Below are 18,113 nucleotides of genomic sequence, written 5' to 3'. Positions count from 1 at the left end.
CTTGGGGATGGGACGGCAGTGGCCAGGAAGTGGCTACCTCGCCAACTACGCAATGAACCGAGACCACCATCTACTATTTGTACTCCATGAGTCATCCCCTGGCTGGTCCCGTGGCTTGGAAAGGAGCGCTATGGAGGCCGAATGACCCACAGTATGCGAAAATACCCTCTAGACATGCATGTTTCTAGAGGACATCTCCAAGCTCCTACGACCACAAGCTGCCCGAGTGTGCAGAGAACATGAACTCATTCCATGCGGGGCCCTGCAGGCACAGGGTCCCAGCCACAGTCTGCCAACACCTATGGCCAAACTTGCCATTTCAAATCTTACAAGGGGAGCCCAGCCCGCAGCTGACCTTCCCCCCACGAGTGTGGGAACCACAGCAGCCCTGCCGGAGGGAGGTCTGGTGATGGGCCCGACCCTGTCGTGCTAGAGGTTTCCTCTCTCAACCCGGACACCTGGGGAAGCGTTGAGGACAGAGCCCCAGTTTGGCCACAGCTCACTGCACTCTGTTTCAGGGACCTTCCTCCTGGGCCCTGTTCCCATCCCAGCTGCTGGAGCTGCTGCTTGGTGACATCTGCAAGGGCTCACCTGAGCTGCGCTGGTGAGCATCCTTGTGGGGTTCTCTTAAAGATACCTGGACCTTACACAGCAGTCAGCTTTGATTTAAAGAGATTGTAAGGAAAAGAAACTCGTGAAACAGCAAGTCTGTTCAACATGCTAAGGGCCATGGCTTTTCAAATAGGCTCATGAAGAGCCTCCGCAAGTGGTGCCACTCACACCAACACGTCAAATTACTTACCTGTGCTAAGGTTTTTGAGATACAGGAAAACGCTCCCCTGTGGCAAACAGGTACAGACTGAAGAGGGTCACGGAACAAAAATTAAGTGGAATTTGAACTAATGCCTATTTGTAAGCTTTAAACAATTTTGAAAGTAGTAGAGAAGAGAAGAAAATACCTTCTACACTAAGGGGTAAAAAGTCGTGATGCTTTTATGTTTGAGACTTCACAGCTGTGTTTCAAGCTGTGTTTCTACAGCTTAGAAAGTTAGAAACTTATTAAAATAAAGCCAGACAGAAACTTCCAGACAGAGCTAAGTAAAGCACTCCTAAAACTGCACTTGTCCTTGTTAGCAGAGAACAACTCAGCCAAAGATGAAGGGCAGAGGGAGGACTGGGGAAGAGCACACCACTGCAAGGAGGATGCTCCCGAACATCCAATCATGCAGAGGCCCAAGTGAAACTAGCAGATAAAAACTGCTCTTTTCCTTTTTTGTTCTTTTTCTTTGTCTTTTTTAATAATTCATTGTGAGCTAGATTTCTATGTTGTTCCCAGAGACCCTGAAAATTCATCACACTTCAAAACTCATGCGAAGTGTACAAGCAAGCTTGAAGCATAATCACAGACAAGGTGCTTTTGTAAACTGGAAGAACCCAAGAGCGTGCCATGAGCAACACCTTTGAGTGATGTGATGGAACACACACTGCAACCTAGAATACTGCAAGTCAGATGAGAGATGATACCATATCTCACTAACCACTTCTATTCACCCTCACACTACTAATGACACTTTCTCATTTTACACTGTCCTCAAACTAGATCCTCTGCTGAAGAAAGGCAGTTCCCTTGAAATGACCAGGAAAAGGCTCAGATGACATATCATCCAGCGACCAGATGTTCTTCAAACATAAATACCAAACAGCAGGTTTTGCATTTGGAAAGTTATCGGGAAAAATAATTTACTCCTTCCTGTGCACAAGGAGTATGGGTTTATGCTTTGCTCTCCACTGAGCAAATCTTGTCCAACTGAGCTTAGCAGATGACCGTGTTCAGTGCAGAGCTGACTAACAAACTCAGTTTCTTCATCAGCTTTGCTCTGAAGTTTTCTCTCCCGGTGTCACTGTTCCACATATTTCATCTTTTATGACGATGCATCAAACTGCCACCAGTGCCAGGGAGCAGAGGTTTGGCATAAATTATCTACAGCACTACAAGTCCAGGTAGATCCTCGATATTATATCTTTTTCATGTGTGAGCCATCAGCTACCTAATAAAAGTTTTAAGCATAAGAACCAAGAAACAACCTTATTTTCTAATTCAGGTCACAGGTTATGTTTTCTCTCTTAAAAAACCTGTGTTGTCACCAGCAGGGAAAGTAGGAAGATAATCTTGGTTTGGGTAAGAGGCAAAAGTAAGAAAATATCCAACCTTACGCTGTGTATTTTGACAGCATCTGCTTTATAGAACTCATATCTCTGTTTACTATTAAAAAGCTCTTATTTGCTGAAGCATTCCCAGACCATATGTTATCAACAAATGTTACTAACCAAATACAAACAGTAATTTTCATTAGGTTTCCTTCATGAGAACACCATTAACGACAAAGGGAATAAATGTTTCAAATGACAGTAAACATACATAGCAAACCCTTGACAACACTGTGGTGCTTACATATTCATACCCCCAAAAGCCCTGAAAAGATCCACGCCAACAAATAGAGACTCTCAGAAGTTGGGTTTTGTGCAGGTTGAAGCCTGCGGTGATGTCATTAGTTGCCATAGTGATGCTCAGCATAAGGCCATAATTCATGTCACTGAAACATCATTTGTATTCAATCTAAGTACGCAGTTTATCTGTGCTGTGTATTAAGTTATTGTTCAGAAAATTAGCTCTGGACAGTAGTTAGGTATTAGGATCTTCTGAGGGACTAACAATGTAATGGTTTCATTTCCGTATTTAATAATTAAGCAGGTTATCACTGCAAGAGTTTATTTGTTGGGAAAGTGCCTTGGGACGAGTTCTGGACAAATCTTCTTGTGAAGTAGCCATGCTATCTTGTCCCCATATCACAGAGCTCATGCTGACACTTCAAAGCAATAACACATCTGCAAACGAGGACAAATAACGTCATTCTGGCCAAAACAGGATATACACATATATACACACATATACACACACACACACACATATATACACACATGCCACAGAAAAGAAGTATGCAAGCAGAAAAATTCTGACAATACTTTCTCATTTAGGACCATATTAACTATCTGAATCCCACCTGAAACTTCAGCCCAGCATTTCTTATTGCCCAGTGTCTCCCAAAGCCTGGAGCTGACCAAGAAATGCTGCCGTGCATAGGGACTTTGCTAGAATTATCACCCTATTTATGGCATCTCTGCTGTTCCAGTGATATCACTAGGATCTACTTGTGTCTCCAGGGTTTCTAGGTAGGCATCAAACTTAGGATGAGTAGCTAAACTCTTCTGGCTGCAAAGAGCCAGAAGATGAGATATGCCCCATGTGCTAACTTGACAAATGCTGGCCCTTGTTTCACCTTTTACAAGCAAAACAAGTAGATCATCACTGTAGACTTTGTGTCTACAGATTCACCTAGAGGTGCCATCACAGTTACTAACCAAGCAGCCTAAAGCGCTGAGATTTTTTTCTGAATGAAACATAAAATGACACATATCCACAGGGCGTGAGTGGACATGGGACAAAGGTCAGCCTTGTCCCCCACTACCTCCATGGGCTCGTCTAAGGTGGAGCACTTGAAGGATGGGCTTACCTGTCTGATTTCAGGAGTGTTTGGGAGCTCTCACAGGCACTGTCCTTACTGGCACACGGAGGGAAAGTGATGCCATTGCTGATGCAGGTGCCAGGCTGCTCAGACCAAGCTGCTGCCAGCTGCTGCCACCAGAACACACTGGTGATCTTCTGGCAAACCTTCAGGTTGATGCTACTCAGCCCTTCCCAACTTATGGACAAAATAAGTAAGACCACATAGGCTCCTAACCTTGCTGCTGTACCAAGCTCTTACCCTTTCCTGACATAAGGTCACTGCAGAAACAACTGTCTTCATCCTATGGATGTGAAGTGCTTTACATTCTGATCTTTGGCTGTAGCCTCTGAGTGCTACCAAAATGCAGACACAGCAATTATAAAGTTAAATTACTACGTAGCCAAAAAGACAAAATCATTCAAATGCCATGGCACGGCTATGTTACAGCATGTGATTAAAAAACTATTTGGGATATGAATAAGGCCTGAGCAAAACCCTGCAAGTGTCCTTGTCCTGACTGCACTCACGTATCTCATGAAACCAGGCAGCAGGGTCTCTGACTCCGTCTGCTTTTCTCCACGATATCCCACTTACGTGGCCTAATCTACGATTTTCTCAGCTGTCCTTGAGAGACATTGACTTAATCATTTCTATTCACCTCTACTGTATAAGTTCCTCTAAAGGAAATTTTAGCACCCATGACCCTCCCAAAAGTGAACATACATGTTAATACCCAGGAGAATGCATTAAATTCTTTCATTCCTGTACTGTGGTCTCCAGCAAGCCTGCTTAGCCCCTGCCTAATTTGAAACAGTAACCCTTCTTCCATCATTGCTCTTGTAACTCAATCTAGCCAGAACATTGATGCTTGTGATTTCTATAAATAATGAACAAGCGCAACTGAATTATATTGCTGGGCCATGAATCAGCCCTGCTAACCAGCTCGGCCTGTCAGTAGGCTAACATGGGAGCAGCTGGAGAGAGATGTACTTTCAGTGGGGCCGACATTTAAACATGATCTATGACCGGTTCTCATGGGCTTCAAAACTGCCAGAGGACACCTCTTCTCCCTCTCCAGATATATTTATTGAAATGGGTTTGCTTGCCAGCTTACATTGAATAAACGTGAAAAAATCAGAAAATAAAAGTAAAAAAGTGTATTAAAGGAGAGCTACGCTCTTCCCTCGGTGGGTTCACTCCAGGTGTGCATTACACTCAAAGTACACAGCAGTACCCTGGGACACGGCACCTCTCTGCGGGAGATGCTGCCCTTCTGCCTTGTTCCCACAAGTTTACCGCTTAAGTAAAAAAGCCTTGCAGAATAATATTCCTGCATGTTGGTCAGATTTGCACTAGTTTATTGAGCCACCTGCTCAGTATCGTTTTTCAAATGTAATGAAATCAGCAGCAATGCCTGTCCCCTCCCAGGCCAGGAGCACGTCCTTGGGAATGCAGAACACGGCGTGCAGCTGCCTAAACCAGCCCCAAGCGCCTCCCGCCTTCCTGCAGCAGCCAGCTGGTTGCGTATAGAGGCAGGGAGGTCCATCTGAAAGGCCTTTAATATATGTCACCACGTCTGGGACAAAATTTGCAAGGCCAGCTTAACCTCACTTGCTGTCCTCTGCTGCCAGAATGGGATCTGGTGCGAACGCAATGACCGGCCGGTCTGGCTGCCTCCCTCGTGTGCTGCCAGTGCAGGCAGGAAAGCGTTGCGCTTCGTGCGCTTCTCTTCATCCACATCCCTCACCTCTTCTCTCCTGGCACCCTCACCAGCGTGTCTGTGTCCCTCCTGGTGTATTCGTAGTTCGGTCTCCAAAGCAAGCCGGCTGGTGAAGGGAAGCTCATCAAGAGGGCAGCACAGGCAGCAGCCTGATAGACACTGCCTGTTTTTTGAGGAAACACATGTCAGCAAAGTCACCTTTTGCTGGGTCACTGCTTCACCTTGTGTGGTGTGATGCTCTTAATCCAGTCTTGGTTTCTCGGCTTACCACAGTGCCCAGCCGTGGTGCCTGCTGGAGCCGGATCCCGCCCTGAGGATGGAGAGGTCCAATCCCCCTTCATCGCTGGGAGACTGAAATGCTATGTACAGTCTTGATTTAGTTCTTTCAGATATTCTGCCTAACAAATGATGGTTTTCTTTCTTCAGTCCACTCCTCCCCTCCCAGAAGAGACCTTTCCAGCAAACAGCCTTAAATCTTGGGCCATAAATCATGTATGCCCAAAGCTTGAGCACTGGGAAAAACAAAGTTAGAGAAGAAGCACACCAGGCACTGAGCTAACCTACCTTCATGCAGCTGATGGAGTAGTACACCTTTTCCTCTAATATAACACTAAAGTGTGTTTCTTTTTTACATATTTCTAGATATACAAGCAAGGAGGAAAATAAACAGTTTTTAAACGTGTTTAACAGTTAACTGTATGCAAAGAAGCACACAGGAAAGCTTTTTGTTAAGCTTTCTCTAATGCTTTACACATACCAGCCATTCAAAAACATGAAATAGAGGTCGATGACAAAGATTATGGTTATCGGTGATCTTTCTGAGCTTCCCTGGCCCATACTCTGAGGCTGCAGTTCATTATAATGGAGCACACACAGACTTACTCAGCTCAACAGCAAAACCTGATGCAGGGATGGCATTAATTCCACCGGGATGAGAATGCTCGTTTCATTTTCAGAAATGGGTATTTGTGAACTTCTAGGAACAACATAAATGAGACAACACTGCCCATGTGCTGAGCCCTTCACAAGCAGGCGTTGGGAGAGCAGACAGCTCGCTCCTCTTTGGGAGCAGTGTTGGTGAGGCACTGAACTGGCAGGGGATGTGACAGCACCGACGTGTCCATGACACGTGGCAGAGGCCAGTGCTCACACCTGCACCAGCTGGGTCACAAAGCCGTAACAAAAAGAAGTAGGGCATCCCAAAGCCTTCAGGAAAATAATGTGTTTTCTGCAACTCTTGCGGGTAATGGCAACGGATAATAGGTTTTGGTTTGTGTCTTTGGGATTTGAAAACCCACAAACTGGTTTGCGACTTACTGCAGTAGGACTACAAACCTCGACTGGGGTCAGCTGAGTTCTTCTAAGAAACATAACCCAGTGGGCGACACACCATCTCAAGAGATATCATTATTGAAAGATAAAAAATGATTTAGTCAGAAACAAAATAAGATGCTGAGTAAAGACACCAAACAAAGAAGAAAGCGCGTGCTGCCCTGCTCTGCAGCGTTCAGCGAGTGCTTCACGCTGTGGATGAAGTACAGGAGGTGTCAGTTCCTCCCACCAGCAGCAGCCATCCACCGGCAAAAAAGCAAGTCATTTAATCCATTTGGTGGTTTTTTGTGGGACTGAGTTTGGATTTCACATGCTGCAGAGGGCCTCAAATGGAACTATGGCTCTGAGGAAAGGATTTGATCTTTAGCTATCAGGAGAGGATGCTGAGACACAAGACTGATCACAACTGTGGAAAAACACAAATTTAGGAGACTACCATGTACATATGCCCATGTCACCTGCCTTGGGCTCCTGCTATTGTAAAAAGAACAGATCTAATTAACGGTCAGTGGAGTTAGGCCTTAATTTGCCTCATCCCAATTTAGAGGCAGCAAGCAGATGAAATGAAGCCTGCCCTAAAAGCGGCCCTGTCTTTCCACTGCTAAAGAGGGGTGCTGGAGGTGACTGCTGCAGGTGCACAACAAAGACCTGAAATGAAAATCTCAAAGAATATATATAGATCCAGAGAACCTTCTATATTTATGCTCATGCGAAAATGTCCTGGGCTAAGAAATACAATTCAGGTGCTAAGAAAGGTACCTTTCCACTCTGCCTGTAGAAATGGATTGAGAACGGTTTGCATCTGTAACATGGCTTGATTCCCAAGAGCTGCTGAGCCTCCTCTGGGATTCCTCCCACGGTAAAAGTTCGATGTGTTTACTCACCTTCAGAACAGGATACCCAAAGTCATCAGACACAGATTGACAACGCGGCCTATTTTTGTTCACATTTGCTTCCTCTCCTCCCTTTCTGCTGACAGAACAGCCTTTCAGTCCCATCCCCTCGGAAGAAGCTGAGCTGAAGTGGGAGTGACAGCACAAACAGATTTGATTCCTCCTAGACTTTCCCGCACAAACTTTATAACGATGGTAAAACTTGCTTTCACTGATGCAGCTACTGTGCAGGTGATCAACAAGTCAGCATCCCCGCACGCACTGGCCAGCAGCGATGGCTGTACCTGCCTTCCCCTGGAGCTACATAACGCTGAGTGAGGCCATGTCTCTGCACAGAGCACTGACGTCTGCTCTGATGGGATAACCCAAGGGCTCTCTGAGTGAATCCATCGTTTCCCGTGACATCCTAATTCCTGCTGAGCATATAACCCTCCCTCTGCTAAAAAAAAAAAAAATAAAAAAAATTAGTAATTCTTTTGCTTACAAAAAGGATGTTCATTTACCCAGAAACACCGCTGCAGAAAGCACTATGGTGTTATCCAAAAGGTGAGCAGAGACAGAACGTCCCTAAGGTCTGGGCTCCTCCTAGCAGCAGCTAAGGATGCCTTCCAACCTCCAGCATTTCATGGACTGTCCTTTTTTTGTTCCCATGGCTCTGAGACACAATGTAAGTGTCATGCACACAGACACCATCTTGCTTAACATCATGCAGCCAGCAGTACCAGACAGCTGATAAAAGGCACCATCTCTCCTTCCAGGAGCTGCAACTCCCACATCCTCAAACTGGCTACGGCAACACTACGACTGCCGGCTGAGAGAGAAATATGTCTAGGAGAGCATCACATCTGCGTCTGAGTGTGCAAGGTGCAGAAGGAATAGGGTAAAGCTGACGGAGACTGCAGCAAAGCAAAGCCTGTGAAGGTCTGCTCTTGATCTGCTTGTGGCTCACACACAGTCCCCGCAGACCCCGTTCCCGTGCCAGCACCATGTCACTTGGCTGCCAGGGCACCGCAGCCAAGAGGAGCTGCTGAGGCTGACGGCACAGCTTTAGGAACCCAAAAAAGGATGATCTTTGCTACACAGAAAAAGCAGAGCTTGATTTCAGCATGAAGTGTTTCCTAAGCATAGCTGATACACAGGGGAAGCGTTATGGGGAAGTTGTAAGAAGGGAAGGGAGGTGGATTTAATCACATAATAGCTATTTACGGCCACGAGATGGCATTCCTGCCCCAGAGATGTCCCTCTGCCATGCCTGTACCCAGCCCAGCCTCACCTCCTGTGCCCAGGACCACACACTCCTCCCAGCCTGCTTCACCCCAGGCTGTGCTTTACTGCAGGAATCCCGTGGCTGGTTTGGATGAGAATTTATGGCAATGCTATTCACCGCAATCTTCGGGGTATTAACAGCAAAAATAAGTAGCGTGATTACTTAGTGGGATTTAAATGACGACTCCTTTCAAATGCCCTGTGCTCTCACTTAATACTATGATATTATAATTAGAGGAGAAAAGCTCAGCAGGAGGAAATGAAAATGTAAGCCCAGCAACCTTTTACTGGGAGGTCTGAACTGAAAGAATAATTGCTTTTACAAGGGCTGCCTACTGTATGTGCTTCATCAGTATATCTGCTTTGGATACAATACGAGTCAGAGTTTCATTCAGGAAATGGGTCTGTGTGCATTTACTAGCTGCAGTTATTACCACTTCTTGTATAAGGTGACTACAATGCTACACATATGCTAATCAAAGTTTCCTTTGGCCAAAGATGCTCCACTGAACCAGCCACAGAGCTGCTCATTTCACAGAACAGTTATTTAATTCAGATGTGGTTAATCACTTCTACCAAATCGTATCACCCTGGAAGAAACGACAACTGCAAAGGGGAGTCCTGCAGCTAGTTAAGGCCTGGTTATGATTTTGACTTACCAAGGCCACGCACTGCCTGCTTTACAGAAACTCGGTGTCTCACAAGTGCAGACCATGCAAAAGCAGAGAGAAATCCTCTGCCTGAAAATACAGGATACTGGTTTTGTGCCAACATAGTCTAGACTCTCCTTTATAAAATTCAGTAGAGCAGTGAAATATTTCCTAAATAGAAACAGATCAGAAAATAGCACAAGGTACCCTTCCAAAACCAGCTAAAGAGAGGAACAAGAGGTGTGAGACCGACTCTTGTTGTGCCACCACTCACATTTATGCTGTCCTATATTCTTCTAAGCCAGGACCCAGGACAGGAAGCCCAGATCCAGCCAGACACTTGGGACAGGGTTTGTCTTGCCTAACTTCTGATGGCTAGAAGCAAAGCCATCCTGGCATCTCCTGGGTCAGTGGGGATGAGTGGGCACTTCCAGCAGATGATGCCCACCCAGCCACCTCGGTCACGAGCATTTTCTCTGCTGTGAAATAGAAGCATTGCCCTAGTTTCATGGATAGGAAACCCAAAGTAAGGACTGAGCCAGCCACTGGCCCAGGGACACACAGCCACTGAGAAGAGCTAGAGCAAATACGCTAACACCACGTCCTCTGTTTCCGTGGGAGATCCATCCCTACACATGCATTTTGCGTCTCTGGCCTGACAATGACTGCAGGGCTCAGCAACCCCTGACTTGCAGGACTTCATCCTTCCTTCAGCAACCACCAACAGGCGCTGGTGAGCCCTCTTCCCACATCCTGATGGATCCTGCAGCTGCAGTGGCTTCTCACCTCCTCTAAGCCATGGAGTGGGAGTTGCTGCAGATGCTCTTGGCTTTATTTGCCTACAAGGACTTTCGGCAAAGGTGTGAAAGACTGGCGAGCCGGGCAAGACACTCCTGTGTGCTGTGTCCTGCCTTTCATGGACTTTTTCAATCTGAAACACCTTGTAGTTGCTCTGGAAGGGATTCAAGAAAACGCTGCCGTGTCTCTCTGCACTCCGGCCATGTTTGCAAGCTCGTCTCTCCATGAGCATGCCTTGTTCTCTTTGCCCATGTCGTGACAACAGTACATAGCTCCCTTTAAGTGCTTTCGCACATAGTGCTGCTGTTCATTGGGAGACCTAGGACGTTCACAAAGACAACGAGCCTCTCTACCTTCATTTCACAGAAAGGACAACTAAAATGTTGAGAAATCACTGTCAAGGTTGGCCTTCCCATTAAACCATTCCCTCCTCCAGAGCTCTGTCCAGGCAGGAGTAGGCACAGTACCAATTCTTTAAAGCATGCTCTCCATCTCCCTACGCTGCTTTGCAACCAGCAACAGCAGTACCCCTCATTAAATAATAATGTGCACTACTTGTACACAGCACTTAATAAATAAACCAACAACTGGGCACTTTTCACATGTCTCATCCCCTGCCTTTCCCTCAGCAAGTGACGTGCAGAATTTGCACAAAGGCATGGCCTAATTTTTTTTAAAATACCAACCGTGAGCATTAAACAAGAAGACTGAATGTATCCCAGGACTTCTGTTTTGCAGTCCTCCTCTTAATTTAGCACTATTTCAGATCACTGAATCTCAATCTCATTTCATTGTCCTTTTGGTCTTTACTACCCCATCTTAAGGTTGCATGCATAGGAGTGATGAAGCAGACGGGTGTCGATGAAAATTGCCTTGGGCATCATCACACCTTCTGGAATACTTAAATTTGAAGGTATGCACTATCACAGGAATACATAATTCCCAAGTGCATAGGAACACTCAAGAAATCAGACAGCTGGCAAGAAAAGAGAGACATTCATCTGTGAAAGAGAAGGTGCATGAGCTCAACCCTTACTAGACACCAGAGAATCCATGCGAAAGCAATGCTATGTATGCTCTAAAGGTTAGGGAAAACACAGCCAGAGCTTGCACTTACTTGATACCAGAGAAGCCAACTACAAGAGGTAAGTCTATAAAAACAAGCCTTCATTATTCTTCAACACAGTTTCTAGTGTAACATTTATAGTACAGAAGAGAGGAGGGACTGCACATGAGACCTTTGGGAGTAGGACCATACCTGGGATCACCATCTGCAGTCCCAGCAGACTATTGCACTGCTGTCCAGGAGGTTGCACCACAGCAGCCTGGCCGTCTGAGCTATACTCGGGGTAAGGGAATCCCTATGGGGCCTTGCCTTTATTCTGGGAAAAACTCTGCTGCTTAATCTAAAGCAGATTTCTTGTCGCCCCATGGTCCCCCGGGCAGCAGCTGAGCCATGTAAGAACCACTCCTGCAGAGCAGCTACGAGGAAGCATCAGAAGAGGTTCTGAATTCCAAATTAAAAAGGCCACTAAACCACTTGTGTGCGTACCACCAACCTGGTGAGTATATTATATGGATCCCATAATAGATCACACGCTTGCACCTGAGTAATAACTTTTTAGTGCATTTTTTGCTGTGCTAAATGACTTGCCCACAGCCTCCACTTTCAAAAATGGGAATGTCATAGCATAAATCTCAGAATAATTATGGAAATACTATCACACACACAAAAGGGGATTTGAAGAGCAGGCCAGACCGAACTAACAGGAGAACCCTTCAGGTGCAAAGCCATGCACAGTCTCATTGGAAAACTGGCTCCTAGACATGCTAAATAGCTGTAAGTGAAGAAATCTTGTGTAGGGGATTTGGACACCACTTCATACCCTTCAGCCCTAGACAGAGGGGCTAAAAGCAACTTCCCAAGTTCCTGTCCCTGTCATTGTCACCTCTTAGCCAGGCAGCATCATGGGCTCAGAGCATCCACACCGTGCTCACAGAGAGCAAAGCTGAAGATCTCTCCTGGAAGACATTTCCCCAACAGATGCCTTGGGGCAGAATGACCCTCTGCTCAGACCCTCACCCCAGGGACGAGGGCTGTAACTCAGAAGTGATGGTGTCTGATGTTAGCTGTACCCAGGGCTCAGTCACCTACTTCGACACATTTGTAAGGCTCCTCGAGGTTTCCTGAGGAAAAAGAGCTGTAAACATCTGCACAGCTGTGAAATGAAACCATGCAACTGCAAAGGCAAGCTAATCAGTCTGGGTAATTAAGGCAGCTTATATTTAATGCTGAAGCCAACTAGAAGAGGAAGGAGGGGGGGGAAAAAAAGCTATCTCCTAAAATTTCCTTTTGACTTTGTTTTTTACTCAGCATCATGAATTTTGCTTACACAGGGCTTAGCTAGGCACGCAAACCTAAATATGAACGACTGCTTAAAACTGTGTAGCCATGCAGGTCTTCTGCCTGAACTTTGCCGTGGTGTGACACCTCTGCAACACAGCAACAGCTCTGAGTGTAGCATGGGCTCAGAGCACCCAAGTGATGCCGGGAAGTCTAAGAAGGCAGCTGATTCTCCTGCCAGTCTGTGGAGCCCACAGGGCTGTCACAACAAGCAGGACAGCAATGCTGAGAGCGGTGGCCAGCCTCCTGGACTGCAGATTCGCACATGTCTGGAAGAGACCTACCAGGCACGGCACCAACAGCTGTACTGAGGGATACACGACATCAACTACGGGCTAAACTCTGCTCTCACTCGCATCAGTATAAACCCCTTTAGTTTGGCAGAGTTAAATTAGTTCTACAGCATACGGACTATTTATTTGTAATTTATACAACTCAAAAGGACCTTTCTCATTTTACCACGGGGAAGTGTTCACAGCATCTCCCAGCTAACCATGGCAGCAAAACACTGACTGCAACAAAACGCTTTTATCACGCTCCTACTCTGTGCAAAGCCGCTGAGCATCACTCCAGGGCCTGAGGCAGGGGATTCCTGAATGAAAGGACCAGATTTTCCCCTTCTGCAAAGAGAGAGAGGGCATCCCTGCTCACCAGCCTCCCTTCCCGCAGGGCTTCTCCCTTTGCTGCTCAGTGCCCATCTCCCAGAAGGAGATGATGACTGAACAGTGCTGAGGAAGGATGCTGTGGAGTTCCTGTCCCTCTGCACAGTCAGGCAGCAGGCTCTGATGGATGCAGCACACCAATTTGAAAGAAAGACCCTAGTCAAGTGATAAGCTTGGAGATTTGGTGTAGGGATCCAAACAAGGGCAGTCTGTCGCAGCAGAGATAAGCAGCTGAGCTGTCAGAGCACCTTGAAAGCAAATCAGGGAGCAGCATCAGGAGTGAGCACAAAGATAAAACAGGGCACCCCTGTCTCCTAGTGCGGTGGCTAAGGGAACGGAGATGGAGAAGGTTTAAAAGTTTACCAAAGACATTACTTTTTCAAGAGTGAATTTCTGGAGAGGGCATGAGGCCCAAGCTCTTGGTCACGACAAACAACATAAGCAGTGACATGGAGTCAGATGAGACCTGTTGAGTGTGCTCTCTCCAGCACTGCCCTACAGCACGTGCTCAAGAAAACTGCATGGAAAAAAACTCCAGGCAATAAAGAGTGATCTTTTCTCCTTCAAAAATAACAAGCTCCATCCTCACTTCTCATACTCTGAGCTACTGCACAACCCTTGCACTAGGACTGAAGAGGCTGCTCTGCAAGAGGGGATATATAACCTTATCGTGGTTTAACCGCAGCCAGCAACTCAGCACCACGCAGCCGCTTCCCCCTCCCCCCTCCCAGTGGGGTGGGGAGGAGGAAAGGAAAAAAAGTAAAACTCGTGGGTTGAGATAAGAACAGTTTAATAACTAAAGTAAAAATAAAAATACACCACTAACTAACAATAATAATAATTGTAATGAAAAAGAATACAACAACAACAACAACAAAAAGAAATAAGAAAAGACAAGTGATGCACAATGCAATTGCTCACCACCTGCTGACCGATGCCCGAGCAGCGATCGGCCCCTCCTGACTCCCCCCTGTTTATATACTGCGCATGACATTCCATGGTATGGAATACCCCTTTGGCTAGTTCGGGTCAGCTGCCCCAGCTGTGCTCCCTCCCAGCTCCTTGCACACTTGCTTGCTGGCAGAGCATGGGGAACTGAAAAGTCCTTGGCTTAAGATAAGTGCTACTTAGCAACAACTAAAACATCAGTGTGTTATCAACATTATTTTCACACTAAATCCAAAACACAGCACTGTACCAGCTACTAAGAAGAGAGTTAACTCTCTCCCAGCCGAAACCAGGACAAACCTCAAAATGAAGACACTTCCAGAGTCAGAGGAGCAGCCCACACCTCCATCCCTTCTTGGGCGCACCAAAATGCCCAGACAGGTTGGCCAGATTCTTCCCCCATCAGTTATTTACTGCTTTTAACCCAAATGGTTCAGCTGAGCTCAACGCAGGTACACCTGATTTTCACTACTGTGAGCAAGGGGAGAATGAGACTTATCTGCGTGCTGAAATATGTCCAGGTGAATATATAGCATTTATTCACAAGGCATGTAGGACCTTGCGGTTGTTTGGGTCTCTTTGTTTTCTTTTGTTCTGCTCATGTCAGAGAAAGGTGATATAATAAGAAGATGAATCACGGGTACAGCCCATGAGCACTGCTACAAGCACAGGTCACTGTTTAAATATATCCAGCAGTCTCCTTAGAGACCATAGGACAGGGGTGCTGTGGCTGGACCTTTCGTGCTGTTCCCAGACCTCCCAGCAACCTTGCTCTCAGGCCGTGCAAGCAGCAGCATTACTAACGTAGCTCCTGGAAGGGCAGTGTTGGAGACGTGCAGAGCCACCTCATCCCCTGTGCTTTGCAGAGGGCAGACATCAGGCCAACATGCAGGGAAGAGAGGAGGTATAAACACCTTAACAATCTGCAAGAATACAGTGCGAAAAGCAGTAAAATCCCGCTCACACTGGGATTTGGGATATTTTGTAGAGGCATCTGCGGGTTAGGGCATGATACAAAGGCTTTTTCTTACACAACTTATTAAAAGCGCTACTAATAATACACTGCAAGCCTGATCTGAAATAACCCTTGCTATTTCAGGTCTGGCTTTCTCTAGAACTGTGCCATCCCCTGTACCCGCGCTGAGGCAGATAATCCTCACATGAAGGGATTGGGCTTAAAATGTCAGGAATCCAAGATGGAGCCTGAGAAGAAATAGAAGACCAGTATTTACTGCCGTCCCAAGAGCCACACTCCTCGCACATGACTCATCTGATCACTTGGTACGCGTGGCTGCTAACCCTGCTGCTACCCTGCTTCTTTCAAGATCTACAAACAGGATTCAAGCTCCAAAGTCACTAAGATGCTTTCAAACATCTTATTCTCAAAAACTGCTGGTTTTGCACCAGGGAAGGTGAAAGGCAAATCTCTCACAGACCTAGACCAGTGCTCTTGGAAACCCTTCCCTGGCTGGGAAATTGCCTTTTTCCATTAGGGGTGCAGAGCCCAGGTTAGCACCCCGGCACGGCATCGACATGAAGAGCAGCCACTGCTACCAGTGTGCTGTGACTTGGGTGTTTTAGCTGAGGGCTGGCATTTCAAGGACATGTGAGAATACAGTGAACAACTCCATGAGTCATTCTTAGGTAAAAAGATGTCCTACAAGGTCGTGCGGCCCCGTGACACTCTCCTTTCCACCCCAGCACACAGGGCTGTCATAAAAAAGGGAAGTCTTCCAGTGAATCTTACTGTTCAAATGTAATTTTTTCCCCCTGATGTTTGTAAGAAATTTAGTCTTTTGTAGCCTGTAGAGCCTCCAGACAATGGCAAAACTGAATTTCAAACAGTTTGAAGACAGATTAAACTTCTGAGAAAATACTGCCTGTTTCCAGAACTGTATTTACGGCATCTTCTGAGTACAGACACTTAACCTGCATTTGTATTTTTTGAGCCTCTGAGATATAAAAGTTTTGGGATGTACAGGGGTAACCTGCTTCAGTATCTATACTTAATAGCGCTGAGGCTCAAAATCCCTGCAGCGTGCTCCTCACCCCCAGGTGAGCCAGCATCCCCTGCCAAAGCACACAAAACCTGGGACGCCTGAGGAGCGAGCTTCCCTGGAGAGCAGTCCAGCACGCTTTTGCTGATCTAGTTCCTTTATCAATTAGTGTTTTGCTTATGATAAAAAGTACACAAGCAAACACGGTGTGAATGACCTCGGTGAGAGTGACATCGGCATCTAAAGAGACACTCCAGAAGGCTGTTTTGGCTGACCACGAAACTTTTGTCTGCAAGGCAGCATAGCTCAAAAATGCACCAAAGACTTCTCTGAGCTGCTTCTATCACTGCCCTCATCACCGGAGTACCTGAGGGCCTTCAAGTCTTGTATTAAGCAACGTGACAAACATGTCACATCTGGTTCATTCTCTCTTCCCTTCTCTTCTGAAGAGGAGAATATAAGTGCAGTAAATTGCTTTCATAGGGCTTTGGTTTTCCATGTCTGGGCTGCTGTGTCTGGGAGGGGAAGCAAGGTGAAAGAAGCACTTCTAATGCAGAGAGGAAAAAAGCACAAGCTTTCTGTGATGGTCTCTGGTTTCTGTGGAAGGTTATTCTAGAGCCTCAGCTTGGATGGTCTTTGGTTTTGGAAGTAGAAAGTCCCAGGACCCTCAAGGAATGCAACTGTCAAACCTACTCCCCTCCTAAGGCATTTCCATAGGTATGAGCTCACGTGCTGGAGCAACCCAGGAGACTTCAAGCCTGACCTGCACCTCTACGGGAAGCCAGTGCAGAGAGAGGATGAGTGTGATGGACTTGCATAACTTGTATCACGCCGCAGCATTCAGCATTGGCTGCATCTTCCTGAGGGCTGATGGCTTCATGCCCAGACACTGTACATTTCATTATGATAAAAAGACCCACTCAATTAAAGAGCTCACTCCTGCAGCCCTTCCTTTCAAAACAACACTTGTATAAATGGTCCTATGGCTGACAGCAAGAAGGCTTGCATAAGGAAGGACAGACCCTTTGAGCAAAAGTGGGACGAACAGACCAAGCTAAACAAGCACACGAAAACCAGCAGAAGTGTGCTTTTCAGTATGGGTAGTAGTAACTTCTTCTAAATAGAGCCCAACTTTCTCCACTGAAGCAATAAAAATACCTAAAATAGTGACAATTGCAGGTTCTTATGGAAATTTTCTTCCAAGCACTGCTCTCCTACTTCCTTCTCTGAAGCAGATTTTGAAGCGTTTTGAAAAGTAAGCCAGGCTGCAGCACTTTCCCTGATTGGGAATATTGTTTTTAAACCGCTTACTGCAGATTCCTGCTCCTCCGGTACAGCGCAGGGCACAAGGCATCAGCAGTTTCTGTGCCTCCACGGGAGGACAACCACCAAGAGAAGGCAGCCTGCCTTCGGCTCTGCTCTCCTCCTGCCTGAATCAGCTGGTCTTGAACTGTTCGCCTGCAGCGCTTGTGCACTCGCATGTAATGCAGCCGGGTGTTTTTGGCTTTCCTTCCACGAGCTTGGGAAGCTCCTGGTGAAACGCTGCTGGGGACTGGTCACTTGGAGGGAATGGGATATGGGAACAGAGAGGGAATAGCCCAACAGCAGCCCCTCCTGCACTGCTCCCCAGCACCGGAGGAGGCTTCATATCGCCTTGGCAATTCTCTACTGTGAGGATGCGCACTGAGAATTTCATTTAAGTGTGAAATTTCTGCAGTGAACCAGAGGAAAACTGCCTCAAATCCATACAGACAGTGTTTCAAGTTAACTAATCCCACAGATCGGAAAGGAAATAAGCCATTCATCATTTTCTCCTTCCAAATTAACAAAGGTCCATCCCTACTAGCAGGCTTATAACAACATCTGGGTAAGACAAA

The 18,113-nt window shown here is 46.5% G+C and overlaps 1 protein-coding gene across 17 annotated transcripts in view; it reads right to left on the bottom strand.

The window, feature by feature from the left end:
- The window catches only part of CADPS (calcium dependent secretion activator), a 225,469-nt gene that overhangs the window by 116,845 nt on the left and 90,511 nt on the right, over positions 1-18,113 (bottom strand). The window lies entirely within an intron of this gene.

Source organism: Gymnogyps californianus, chromosome 13, assembly GCF_018139145.2.
Source record: "Gymnogyps californianus isolate 813 chromosome 13, ASM1813914v2, whole genome shotgun sequence".
Taxonomy (NCBI): Eukaryota; Metazoa; Chordata; class Aves; order Accipitriformes; family Cathartidae; genus Gymnogyps; species Gymnogyps californianus.
Note: the sequence above shows the minus strand (reverse complement) of the source record. Positions and strands in the feature narration are given on the sequence as shown.